The sequence below is a fragment of the Anopheles darlingi genome, assembly GCF_943734745.1.
Source record: "Anopheles darlingi chromosome 2 unlocalized genomic scaffold, idAnoDarlMG_H_01 2RL_unloc_1, whole genome shotgun sequence".
Lineage (NCBI taxonomy): Eukaryota > Metazoa > Arthropoda > Insecta > Diptera > Culicidae > Anopheles > Anopheles darlingi.
The window spans coordinates 6963-19415 of NW_026060643.1; the positions used below are offsets into that span (position 1 = coordinate 6963).

A 12453-nucleotide genomic window follows, 5' to 3' on the forward strand; every position below is an offset into this window, starting at 1 on the left:
GATCACGATGCGGTGCGGATGTTTACTTCGCACACATGCTTGTCGCAAAACCGGACGGCTCATGTTAAAGATTAATGATTTGTGAATTGATTAATTGATAATGATTCCCTTCCATTTCCTTTGCGCTTGTTAGATGTTTAGAATGTCTTATGTTCGTAATTTCATCTCTATCATGCAACTTTTCAATGTTACTGATAGTGATTTTTCCTCTGAAATGGAAAAGCCCGGAGGTGGGTCGTTTGCCTCTGAATCGTCATTTACTTCATCAGTTGCATAGGCATTTCGGTCTAAACCTGATTAACTATGGTTTTCAATAGAGTCAAGATGGTGAATCTTAGTTCATTTAGCATCGATTTTATAGAAACAACATTTGGATGGCTGTTTTTCTTGAGCGAATTTTCGATTAAATTAGCATGATTGACTTTTACAACAACACTGAAATACATTCAGGCCACAGGAAAACGCTGATCAGCTTGGGAAAAAAACATTGCACGACTTCTGCCCACCAACAGTCTCGCTGAGGCATCCAAACCGTCAATTAAGTTACGTTTTAAAATGTTGTCCCTATGAAAAAAAGAAGCACGATGTATCTGCAACAGTTTTTCAGCTGTCGCGGATAATGAAAACTCGGTCTGACTCTTCTCACGTTCGCGTCTTCTCTCTCTGGCAACGGCCTACCCCAAACGATAAAAACGAGCAATTATCAAAGTATGCGAGAGTACGAGAGCAAGGAAACAAAGATGGCTTGTGAAATTTGTGCTCTGCGTTGTCTGCTGAACGCAAGCGGCTTTATGTGGTTTTTAAGTGGTGTTTTAGCGTAATTATGTGCAGTAATTACTGTTAACATGGTGCATCATTGTACTTTGATTAAGAATTATGGTTAAGTGGAAGGATTTTATAAATGCAGGTGAGTCTTTTTTGTAGAACTCTAGCCACGAGGATTTTTGGATGCGGGTGTGTGTGTGTGTGTGTGTTTCAAAAGGGTACGGCCGATTTCATTCCAGGAAAAAAAATGGTGCAATAACGAAGCAGCCTGGTAAAAATTGAACAGAGGCAATTGGCTTTGTTTGAGAGTAGTGCGTTTTAGCTATGGCGCAGAAAACAGTGCAGAAACAAAATGGCGTCGTTGGAGTGAAACCGTTTGGGATGCGTGCGGGTATGTTTGGTATCCTGCAGATCTGAGGCTAAGCCGTTGACTGTGTGCCCTGAAATTTCTTTTGCTGTGGATCGTGACCTCGTGCATTGCGAAATTTAAAGATGTGTTTGAGGTAAGTTGAGAATATTGTTTAAATGAAATATACCGAACGAACATGCAGCTTAATTTATCGGAATTGCATTTGCCGTCAAAATAGCTAAACCGGGTATTTCAACAGCATGATACTCGTGTTTTAAATTGTTCTTCTAGCTGCTTCTATCCCATCAATATGCATGCAAGGATGTCGCGAGAAGCATTTACGAGAAATGAGACCAGTATTGTCTGCGGTGAATGTTTATGGTGTTGTGTAGACCACAATGGTCTTTGAATTTCATTCGAACTAATATTGATTCTAAATTCTAGCTCTGCTCGATACCAAAGAATGCTTCCACATTTTTATTGAGGTACTGTGATTGATGAAATATTTCAGTTGGCGTTTTATAGCATGATATTTTTTTCCAGCAAAAATCGACGAAGTGAATACCTGTACACTGTGGACGAAGTACTTACAGCAAAGATTTAATGAAGGCTTCAAAAACAAAGTAAGTCCTAAAATAAGAATATTTATGCTTTTAGTGCTAGTCCGTTGGTCTGCTGGTCGGCTGTTTGTTGGATGGAATATCTCGGTGCCTAAAACTAAAAGCAGAGCGGCCGGTAGGACGAGGATTAGCCTGGTGCTTTTATCCGCTCTTGATAAGAACAAGTTGCAGCTTTTAAATCAGGGAAATTTGGTAAGTACCCCTTTTCAGACTTGCTTTCTGCATTTTTCTGCATATTCCTAACTACATGTTTCGTTTTTCTGCGCATCTTTTACTTGATGTTCTCTATGACGTTTCTGTCTTACTTTCATTTTATTTATACTTGTTTCATGGTTTGAGTGATCTGCCGGTTGATGCCTGTGCCTGTGCCCCAGGGCCTACTCGGTGTTTGATTGTTGTGCGGTAGGTCACTCTGGTCCATTTGGATTGGCTGCTGTTAGAAGTTGTTCTTGATTTTAATCACAAAAGTGACTATGGCTTTCAGGTATTTTGTGTCCCTCTTCTTGAAACTGCTTTCGTAATTGTCTAATCTAATATCACTGCTTTTTCGTCCTATTCTTTGTTTATCACAGAATAATTTGCTATGTCTCGCTGTTTCGGGGTACCCGGCAATTCTCGAAATTTTCATTATTAATGATTTTTATTTTGGTCAGCAAAAATTGGCTGTTGTCATGGCCTGCTAATAGTCTGTTGATGATTCTAATTTCTTTCGCTTTTAGTGACGTTTTGGGGCGCAACATTTTTACTATGAGCGCCCTTTGGATGTTGTACAATGTTTTCCCTTTTTCGCTGCTGCATTTTGAGTACCAGTGATTACCCTCTTCCATCATTTGGTTCTTTAGTTCGAGGCCAAGGGTCTTTCTGGTTCTTTAGTTCGAGGCCATACCCGATATCACGAACACTGCCTCTAGTTAGACGGTGCGGAAAGCGCTCGCCACCCTGATCGCTAAGAGCCGGTACACGCGGTCTAGAATCAGCCTGTTGCTGGGCTTTCTCAGTGTTACACCCCAGACTGTGCCTGCGTACCGTAGTGTAGATGACACTACAGTCGCCAGCAGTCTCTTCTTGGAGCCGGAAAGGCCCCCTGATCTGTGCAGCATGCCAATGAGAGCATTCAAAGAATTCCTCTGTTTGTTAGCCGCATACTCCAGATGGTCCTTGAAGGTTAGCCTATCATCTAACATCACACCAAGATACTGTATTGCCTTCTGCGACCGAACCACTAGACGACCGATCGTAACCGATGGCTTTTGGACGTGTTTACCAACAATCAGCATCTCGGTTTTGTTGTGTGCGACAACCAGGCTCCGACCCTTCATCCACCTGGTAACCGCTTCTACCGACCTTTCCACGTACAATTTCACTTCCTCCAGGGACTGCCCGCAGACCGTCTGGATCATATCATCGGCGAAGCCAACGACCAAAGGCCACACAGGCGGTCTCAGTCTCAGGACCCCATCATACATCACGTTCCAGGGTGTTGGCCCTAGAACGGAGCCTTGTGATACACCTGCCGTAAGAGGCACTTCCTGTTGACCTGAATCAGTGTTATAGATCAGTACTCGATCCTCGAAGTAGCTCTGGAGCATGCGGCAAAGATACTCTGGAACTTCCATGCTCGCTTCGGTTGCCCTCCAACTGGCGTTGCTGAAGGCGTTTTGTACGTAAATGGTAATGATCGCACAGAATCCTCCACTTTTACTCGCAGTTTCTACCACTGTGCAAATAGCGTCAAGAGTTGACCTATTCTAGCGAAACCCGAACTGTCTACAAGATAGTCCCCGGGCACCCTCCGTGTACGGCGTGAACCTGTTAAGGATTAGCCGGTCCATAAGCTTACCCAGAGTATCTATCAAGCAGATCGGCCTGTACGCCGAAGCGTCTCCAGGATTCTTGGCTGGGCTTGGGCAGCAGTATAAGCTTCTGCTGTTTCCAGCAAACGGGTAAGCTACAGTCATCCAGACATTTCTGCATTGTTTTCATGATAAGATCGGGACATACCTTTAAAACAGTTTTCAAAGCTATATTCGGGATGCCATCAGGCCCCGGAGCTTTGTTGGACACCATACGCCTGGCCGCCTGCTGTAGTTCTCCGATCGTTATCTTTGGGCATTCGACTTGCTCCTCTTTGTTGTATGGCATTGACAGATAACACACATTGCTGGTGTGCTGGAAATAGCTTGCTGACGATTGCACGAAATCTCTCAGGACAAGTTTCTCGTGGAACACTCGGACCTTTGAGTTTCTTCATAACTAACCTATAAGTCCCTCCCTTCCATAGATCTATCTCTGTCTCCCTGTTTAACTTACAGAAGCTCTTTTCTTTGCTAGTAACAATTCGTCTTTTCAGTGCTGCCCGTGCAGCCTTATAGACTATTTACTTCGATACCCTATCTGTTTCCAGTTTGGCACGTTGCATATCTCTCCTAGCATGGAGGCTATCTGCACGAAGATCGGTTAGCTCTTGGGACCACCAGTGAATTTGGCGCTTGCCCCTCCAATCCGTGATTTTCCTCGGCATTTTAGCATCACATGCGCTGTTCTAGTAGATTCTGCGCAGCCGCACAGTGGCTCAAGTTAGTTTGAATTAATTGCATCCACTTACTTTAACCGCTGTACAGCGGGACCCACCAGGTATATGGCACCTGTCCTGTCCGACTGGACATATCCTTGGTAAGATGCCCATCCGCGCAACACCTTCTGCATTTGTTGGATCGATCCACCCTCTTGTGGTGACCTATTTCCCAGCAACGCGAGCATTGCAATCGTTTTTCAACGAATCGCATTCGGCCATCACTTCATCCCACTCTTAGGATCCCAACCTTCACCAGTTTCCTGGCCTCATCCTCTGAGAGGAAGATTTCAGCCAACTTGGAGCGCTGGTAGGAATCACGCAGCTTGACGGTAGGTGGTTCCTTCAGTTTCAGCAGATCCCATATTGCGTCCTGCATCTGTTTTTCTGTTGCGAACTGATTGAGCCCGCTACATTGCACAGTCCGCCTCTGAAATAGAGCAGTTACTGTGGCCTCTTTGCCTAGGACTTCCTTCACAATAGCGGTGAAGTCTGAGCTTCTTGCGTGCCCACGTATGTGCAGAAGCATGTTTCCGTTAGCTAAGCGAGTAACGGTCTTAACACATTTACTCAGCTCAACCAGCTTGGCATAGAGGCTATTATCTCAACATACTTGTCCTCCGATTCTGTTGTAACCATCAGCGCATCAGGCTTGCGCCTTTGCGGTTTCGGTCCTGCACCACCTGGAAGCCCTCATCATCTACCTCAGGCAGATTTTTAATTTTAATTTTAATTTATTGTTACTACTTGTTTGCTTAAGGTTAGACAAGGTTCACTTAAAACTAGGGAGAAAATGGCGTGAAGGAGACAAAACAGAGAGAATAAGGGAAATAAAAGGAAGGAAACGTGAGGGAGGAAAACAGAATGACAAAGTTAAGCGGAATCCTTGTGTGTCACAACTCAGACCTGGGAATGAGTGGCGCAAAGGGCAAGGAGAATGCTCCGTTTAAAAGAGGCAAGAGGGAGGTGAAAGTCAAAGAGATGATAGTGGGAGTTGAAGGATCAGAGGCAGAGGAGAAATGGGTTAGAGGCACCAAACGCAGTTCTGCGGCTCGGAACCAGGAAAAAGGTCGCTTCGGCGTAGGGGGTGAGAAGGGATGTAAAAGGGGAGCCTACACAGAAGAGCTTGATCGTCGATGGCGCCCAGGAGCAATCCAGCGACGAAAATGCATAGGGCTACACTCCGTCTGTCGGCTAAGGACGGGAGACTCACCTGTTGGCAGCGCAACGAGCACGCGGGAAGATCCAAATTTCTGTACCCAAGTTGACGCAGGAACACCATACGTGTGAAGCTACGCTGCACTTGTTCCATCGCTGCGATGAACGGTTTACTCGTAGGGCACCACACCACACAGGCAGACTCCAGAATCGAGCGAAAAAGGCAGCAGAACAGGGTCTTGAGGCAGTCAACACTGAAAAAATCGCGGGTGAGAGAACTGATTAAGCCCATTGCCTTGAAGGCACGACTGATCGTTGCGTCAACGTGGTCCGAGAAGGTTAACCTGGCGTCCAGTGACACCCCAAGGTCACGTACACAGGAGACACGAGAAAGAGGGACGGAGTTAATAGAATAGTTAAAGGTTAAAAAAGAGAGGGAACGACTGAACGAGATTACGGGGCACTTTTCCGGACAGAGAGAAAGATGGTTAGCGGAGCACCACCGGCATACAGCGTCGAGTGCTTTCTGAAGCACTCAAGAGCTTTCTGAAGCAGAAGGGAAGAATAATCGGAAGTATCACGAATCGGGAGGAAGATTTTTAAGTCATCCGCGTAACGAAGACAACCTGAGAGGGGGAGGATGGAGACGATATCGTTCACGAAGAGGATAAATAGAAGGGGAGAAAGAACACTGCCCTGCGGGACGCCAGATGAACAGTCGATGACGCCGGAGACGTGCGCCCCAATACGAATGTGACACGAGCGCTCAAAGAAAAACGAACCAATCCATTCAAGCAGAGCAGGGCCAAAACCAAGTTTTCTTAGCTTAGCAAGAAAGGGGTCGTGGGGGATCCGATCAAACGGCACCTTAAAGTCAGTGTAAATGGTGTCCACTTGCCCCCCCCCCCCCCCCCCGCCCCCCGAATCAAGCCAAGCAACCGTGGAGGAAACAAATTCCATTAGGTTGGTTACTGTGGACTTCTTGGGCATAAAGCCGTGTTGTTGCGGACTTACCCAAGAGCTCACGGCGCATAGAAGGTATGGCCTACTGATTGTCTCAAATATCTTGGTACTGTTGTACAAGATCGAGATACCTCTGTAGTTGGCAACGCATGCTTTGTCCCCCTTTTTCCAAATCGGAACCAACTGCGTACGTTACCACGAATTAGGAAAGCGACAACGACATTTTGAAAAGAGCTGTAAGAGGAGACGCGAGAGGCAGGGCGCAGTACTTGAGCACCGAAGCAGGGATGCCATCGGGATCGGGGGAGAACGATGTCCGCAGCTCCATCAGAGCCCTCACGATTTCGTCTTCGCAAATTGGTAGCTCGGTGATTCTAAAGACTCCTTCCGACGTGCCTAAGAGACCAGGTTTTAGACTGGCCGTTACTGGCAAAAGGTCATCAAAAGTACTGGCAAAGTGTTTCGCAAACAGGGAGCAAATATCACCTGGGCTGTCTACCTGCATGTTGTCGAGGAACATAGAACTTGGAAGACCACCAGAGCCTCTTCTGGCGGCGACGTTACGCCAGAAAGAATTTGGGTTTGCAAGGAAGCGGGTTTGCATACGACCGATATACGCTAGAAATTGAGCCTTATTGTGGATACGATAGGCTGTCATAGCGTATTTAAACAGCCGTTGGCCACCTTGAGCCTTGCCTTGTGTACTGGCACCGGCAGTTATTGTAGGCACGCTGTGCCCGTTTTTAGCCCTGTTTAAGCTACGCAACGTGCGGTCGGACCAAAGATGCCCGGAAGATGGTAGATAGCGTGGAGAGCAGGAATTGAGAGAGGAAAGTAGGATTTGGTTAAATTGTGACACGGCCGGGTCGACTGATGTACATGAGGACAGAAAAGACCAGTCGACCTGGGAAAGGATCTCACCCAATCTGTTGTAATCCGTCTTACGGTAGTTGAAAAGGACTGGGTTAGAGGAAACCTTACACCTAGAAGCAAAGAGAGGCAACTTGAGGGTTAACAGTAACGGGGGGTGATAAGGATCGATGCACACAAGTGGGACGACACCAGGCTCCACCGACAGGAACGGAGAGCTGGATCGGTTAGCCAGCACTAAATCCAACACTTTATCCATGTGATTCGTTACATGATTTCGCTCCTGCAGTTTTGATTGCAGCAGAAACGATAAGAACACTGCGTTCGCGTTAGGATGAGCCCCGGAGTGCGTGGAATAAGATGCGGAGCGGAATCAGCAACAGTCGAAGCCGGAGTTCAAGTGAGAGAGGATTGGTTAAAATCCCCTAAGAGAATGAGGAAGTCATCCGACGATGTTCTTGCTGCCACATCGCACTCGCACTCCGAAAGGCTCTCAAGAGTATCCTCATCCGACGACAAGTAAGGAAGAATGTAAACTGACCCATACTATCTCAAGCGCGCTCTAACGCCAACCTGCACTGCTGAGAGACTGGTAGAGCACGCAATCAGTACACCCCCTCCCTTTGATTTCGCACTGTTGTCGGAGGACCGATCGCATCGAAACACCTGGAACTCCTTAGTGTCGAAAAACACGGAGGAGGGTAGTGACGGATCGAGCCAGGTTTCCGTAAGCGCCAGGGCGTCGCAGCTCAATTCAGCGGAGGCCAGTCGCACCTCCGAAGCCTTAGACCGCAGTCCTCTCGTGGTTTGGTAAAAGATTATGACTTGTTGTGTGCCTGGAGATGAAGTTGCGGGAACAGGAGCAATACAGCGCTATGCCGAAGAGCCGCCGCGCTCAGACGGAGTCTGGAGTGGCCGAGCAGAAGGCTCAACCTAAGTCAGGAGTGGAGGTGCCTCGACCGATGTCCCCGGAGCCAGCATCATACCATCCAAGGGGAAGGAGCGCGCCGGGTGATTCGCCTTCGTTCCCGGTCAGTACGAAATGTGTAAGTGGCTGAGCCGGATCATTAAAACTGACTTCTTCTAACAACCGAGCTTCGGAGCGTCAAGTTCGCCTGATATCAATTTGGTCATAAATAGTGCTTGGGCTGCCTTCCTTCTAAACTCGAGCGTACGTATTCCTAATAGCAGACACCGCGTGCTGTATGGCATATCGTTTGAGTTCGGCCAGTATAGTTTGCTGATGGCCAGCTTCGTGAATTTACGTTGTACGCTCTCAATTCTGTCTGACCACATGCTCGCGCTTGGGACCCACGTTACGCTGTTTTGTTTTAGTACCGACCTGACAAGTGAAACGAAAAGTGCTTTCATGCACATAGGATCGATCCCTAAACTCACGCGTATTTCGTGAAACGAAGCCTAGCAGTATGTTGGCCTTAGCGAAGACGCTGTCATAATGGAGCCTAAATGTTAGACCAATGTCGACTGTTGTCCCTAAATCACGAGTGGAGGTGCTCCTGGAAAGAGCGCGGCCTGATATGCGATACGTGTATTCTACTGGAGAGACTGACCGATAAAACGAGATGACGCAGCACTTGGCAATACATGGATGAGGAAAATTATTCGAGCACCAGTCACTGAACGCGGCTAGGGCATCTTGCACTCGTTAGCAGTTGTCAGAACATCTAATAACCCGGTAAAGTTTCACGTCATCAGCATATAATAACAGCGAGGAACATCACATTTCATTAGACAGACGTCGTTTATAAACAATACGAAAAGCAGAAGCCCCAAGTTACTTCCTTATGGTACGCCGGCACTACTTGGGAACGCTTCGGAGAATGTGTTAGCAATCTTAACTCTGTATTCCCGACTCGTTAAGTCGGATTTATACATTTTTAGTAGCAGTAATTCGTGGTTGATCGTGTCAAAAGCGGCTTCGATTGAGATCTGTGTAAATTGCATCCATTTGGTTGTCGGCTTTGTTAAGGCGTTTTTCATATCGTTGAAATTTAATTTCACTTTCCCCGCACACGTTGCGACTTCCGCGTCATCAAAATCTGTTGTACTCTGGACGTCCTTCCTTGTGGACCTGTCTGTGTTTGATTATACTCCAACTGTAGTTAAAGGCCTTTTGGCAGACTTCGCACTTAAACCGTCGCTCATTCTTGTGGACCTGTTTGTGTTTCTTTAGATTCCAACTGTAGTTAAAGGCCTTTTGGCAGACTTCGCACTTAAACCGTCGCTCGTTCTTGTGGACCTGTTATTAATGCCGAAGCAAAGGAGTTGTTTGTTGAAAATTATGGCCACCTTCGCTAACGTCACACTGGTACTGCAAGGAAAATCATCTGGCGTATTACTGTCAGTCTACTTCAGAGTATGATTCGATTGAACGAAGCCATGGCCAAGCTGGAAAGCAGTGAAAAGGTCACATTGCACCATATTAAGAATTGATTGTTGAACAAGTCCATCATTTGTGTTGAGCAGCCCGGCATTTACTTAGATGATGAGGAGGAAGCAATAGAGGAATCACACGAATTGCTGAACACACCGGAACGGTTCAGAACGAACCGAAGGGCCGAAAGGCAACCAGTTAGTGGATGAAAATGGACATAGCAATCAGGCTAAAATGAAGTCAACGCTTTCATTCGAAGAATATATAAATCTCTCAAATATCATTGTCGTCGTCTGCCATTCTCATGACATGCCCAGTCCACCGAAGCCGGGCGAGTCTCATGAGCTGCGCGACAGTGAGATCGTCATACAACGCGTATAACTCCGCGTCATACAACGCGTATAACTCCTACTCACACACGGGGCCAAATATCCTCCTGAGAGCTCTCCTCTCGAACGCGGATAAGAGGGCTTCGTCCGTTCTGGACAGTGTCCAAGTCTCAGAGGCGTATGTGAGCACCTGTACTAATACATTGTATACAGTCCCAGCTTTGTCCTTCTCGACAGATTTCTCGAGTGAATTAGTTTCCGCAGGCTAAAGTATGACCGGTTGGCTGCTAGCACCCTAGCGCGAATCTCTTGTGTTATGTCATGGTCGGTGCTAACTCTTGACCCTAAGTAGGTGAAGTTCTCGACGACTTCGATTAACTAACTTAAACTAAGTTAAACTAAAGATTATTTATGTATCATCTATGTATATGCGTTAGTCCAACCGAATGCCGAATCTTTCGTCTAGGCGCTTCTCCTCTTCGGCCGCAAACATTCTCTCCACTTGTAGGATCATCTTTTTGCGGGACAGAGGAGACCACGCATCAAGCTTTACCCGCCATAACGCCAAAAGCCGCTCCTTCTGTTTCTGGTCCCCTCGCAAGGACCTCTGTTACTTTTTCGGTCAGCGCATTGAGGCCAGATAGCGCTTTCAGTACATCCTCATTGTAGGTGAGGTTCGTTTCTGCAGTCCTGCGCTTATTATTACTCGCCCTCACGGCCGGTGGAGTGGTTGGACGAGGCGGAAGAGAAATTGCAGGTGGCACGAAAGAATTTACCGTTGGTTCCGGTTCTGGCGGGGGCGCAGAGATTTCTGGCGACGCGGTAGCATTAGCAGAGGGCTTTTGGAATATTGTCAAGTAGATTTCGAATATTCTGCACATGCATGGAGCAAGGTATAGACACCGCAATACTTATTATACATGCTGTAGTCCATTTGCATAATTTTATAAACAGAGGACAAGAGCAAAACATCCCAGCCAGCAACCAAAACGGCGGGGATACCAACAACTCAGAACAGTCATTACAATTGCGCGGTTTAAGTCATCGTACAAAAAATGATCTCATGCAAATTCACTTGTATTTAGCTAACTTTGCGACAATGACTGCGACGACCATTAGATTAAGCCTTGCATATTAATTGTCTCATTTAATCCGGCACAGTGCGAGTAAATGTATACCCTTTTATATACCCCTTACAGTAAAGATTTACTGTAAATTTGATATTTTGGGGGTTTCTAGGGTGGATCTCCATCCAAAGCACGTCATTTCCCCCGCAGTAGCCACCCTTTTGCCCCTTCTTTTGAAAGAAGTTGCACTCTGCGGGAGGAAGTTATGCATTTTTTTTCGAACCCACAGGCTTCTCCCGGCTGGCTGCTCACGTCTGTTTGACCACTTTCATCCGGCGGCTATGCTGATCACACCCGAACAACTTGTCCGACCCTTGTTTGATGGTCTGCACGGTGGTCCGGAAGAATGACAGCTATTAAAGAAACAAAACTCAACGTGGAAATGGAACTTCCAGGGTCTCCAACCCCTTGAAGAAACGCCATGGAGTCATACGCGAACCACTTCGGTGTGTAAAATGAACTGGAAGCTGTCGGAGGGAAAATTATATTCATTAATCAAAATTTAGATTAGAGTTTTTGATCTTAAAAAGGCATCATTAATAATTACCTGAACCCGTTGCCAAACTTTTTTGATGTTGGCTCCTTATCGATCGATAAGAGTCACTTAACGAACGCCATTTCTGGCGGCAAAACTCCACGTCAGCGCCGAATTCTATGGCCACCTCGCGCCACGCATCAATCTGCCGGATGGTGTTTCGATAGTTCTTATCGCGCCTATTCCACAGCAAAGGTCGCGCCTCCACCAATTGAATAAAGTACAAGGTGGCTTTGCGCGACAGTTGCAATGTATTTTCACGCGGCTAAAATTAAAAAAAGAATTAGATAAACACAATAGTAGAACACCACCCACGGGGGAAGGGAGAATCAAGATTCGACCCACGCGTGTACACTGTTTTCGAGGAGCGGAACGATGCTGTCGATTCAGCAGTTTTTCTAATGCACTTTCAGTTGATCTCCTCAATAATTTCTTGAGTAATCATGTAACATTTCACAATTCGGAAGCTGTTGCTGTCACTAATTTTCCTGTATCTGCTGCGTGAGTTGCATCCCCTCCGTCTTGACGGCCAGCCGCTGTAACTTGAGATCCCTTATCTCATCATACAGTTTCAATGGTTTCAGTCAATGGTCTCAGATGTATTGTTCTCTCTGTTTCTGGTCCCCTCGCAAGGACCTCTGTTACTTTTTCGGTCAGCGCATTGAGGCCAGATAGCGCTTTCAGTACATCCTCATTGTAGGTGAGGTTCGTTTCTGCAGTCCTGCGCTTATTATTACTCGCCCTCACGGCCGGTGAAGTGGTTGGAGGAG

At 46.7% G+C, this 12453-nt stretch overlaps 1 long non-coding RNA gene across 1 annotated transcript; it reads left to right on the plus strand.

The window, feature by feature from the left end:
• Nucleotides 1–754: 754 nt before the first annotated feature.
• Nucleotides 755–2268, plus strand: LOC125959031 (uncharacterized). The gene is made up of 3 exons (XR_007469751.1): nucleotides 755–1268; nucleotides 1406–1599; nucleotides 1658–2268. It is a non-coding gene; the product is annotated as an uncharacterized LOC125959031 (long non-coding RNA).
• Nucleotides 2269–12453: the final 10185 nt, after the last annotated feature.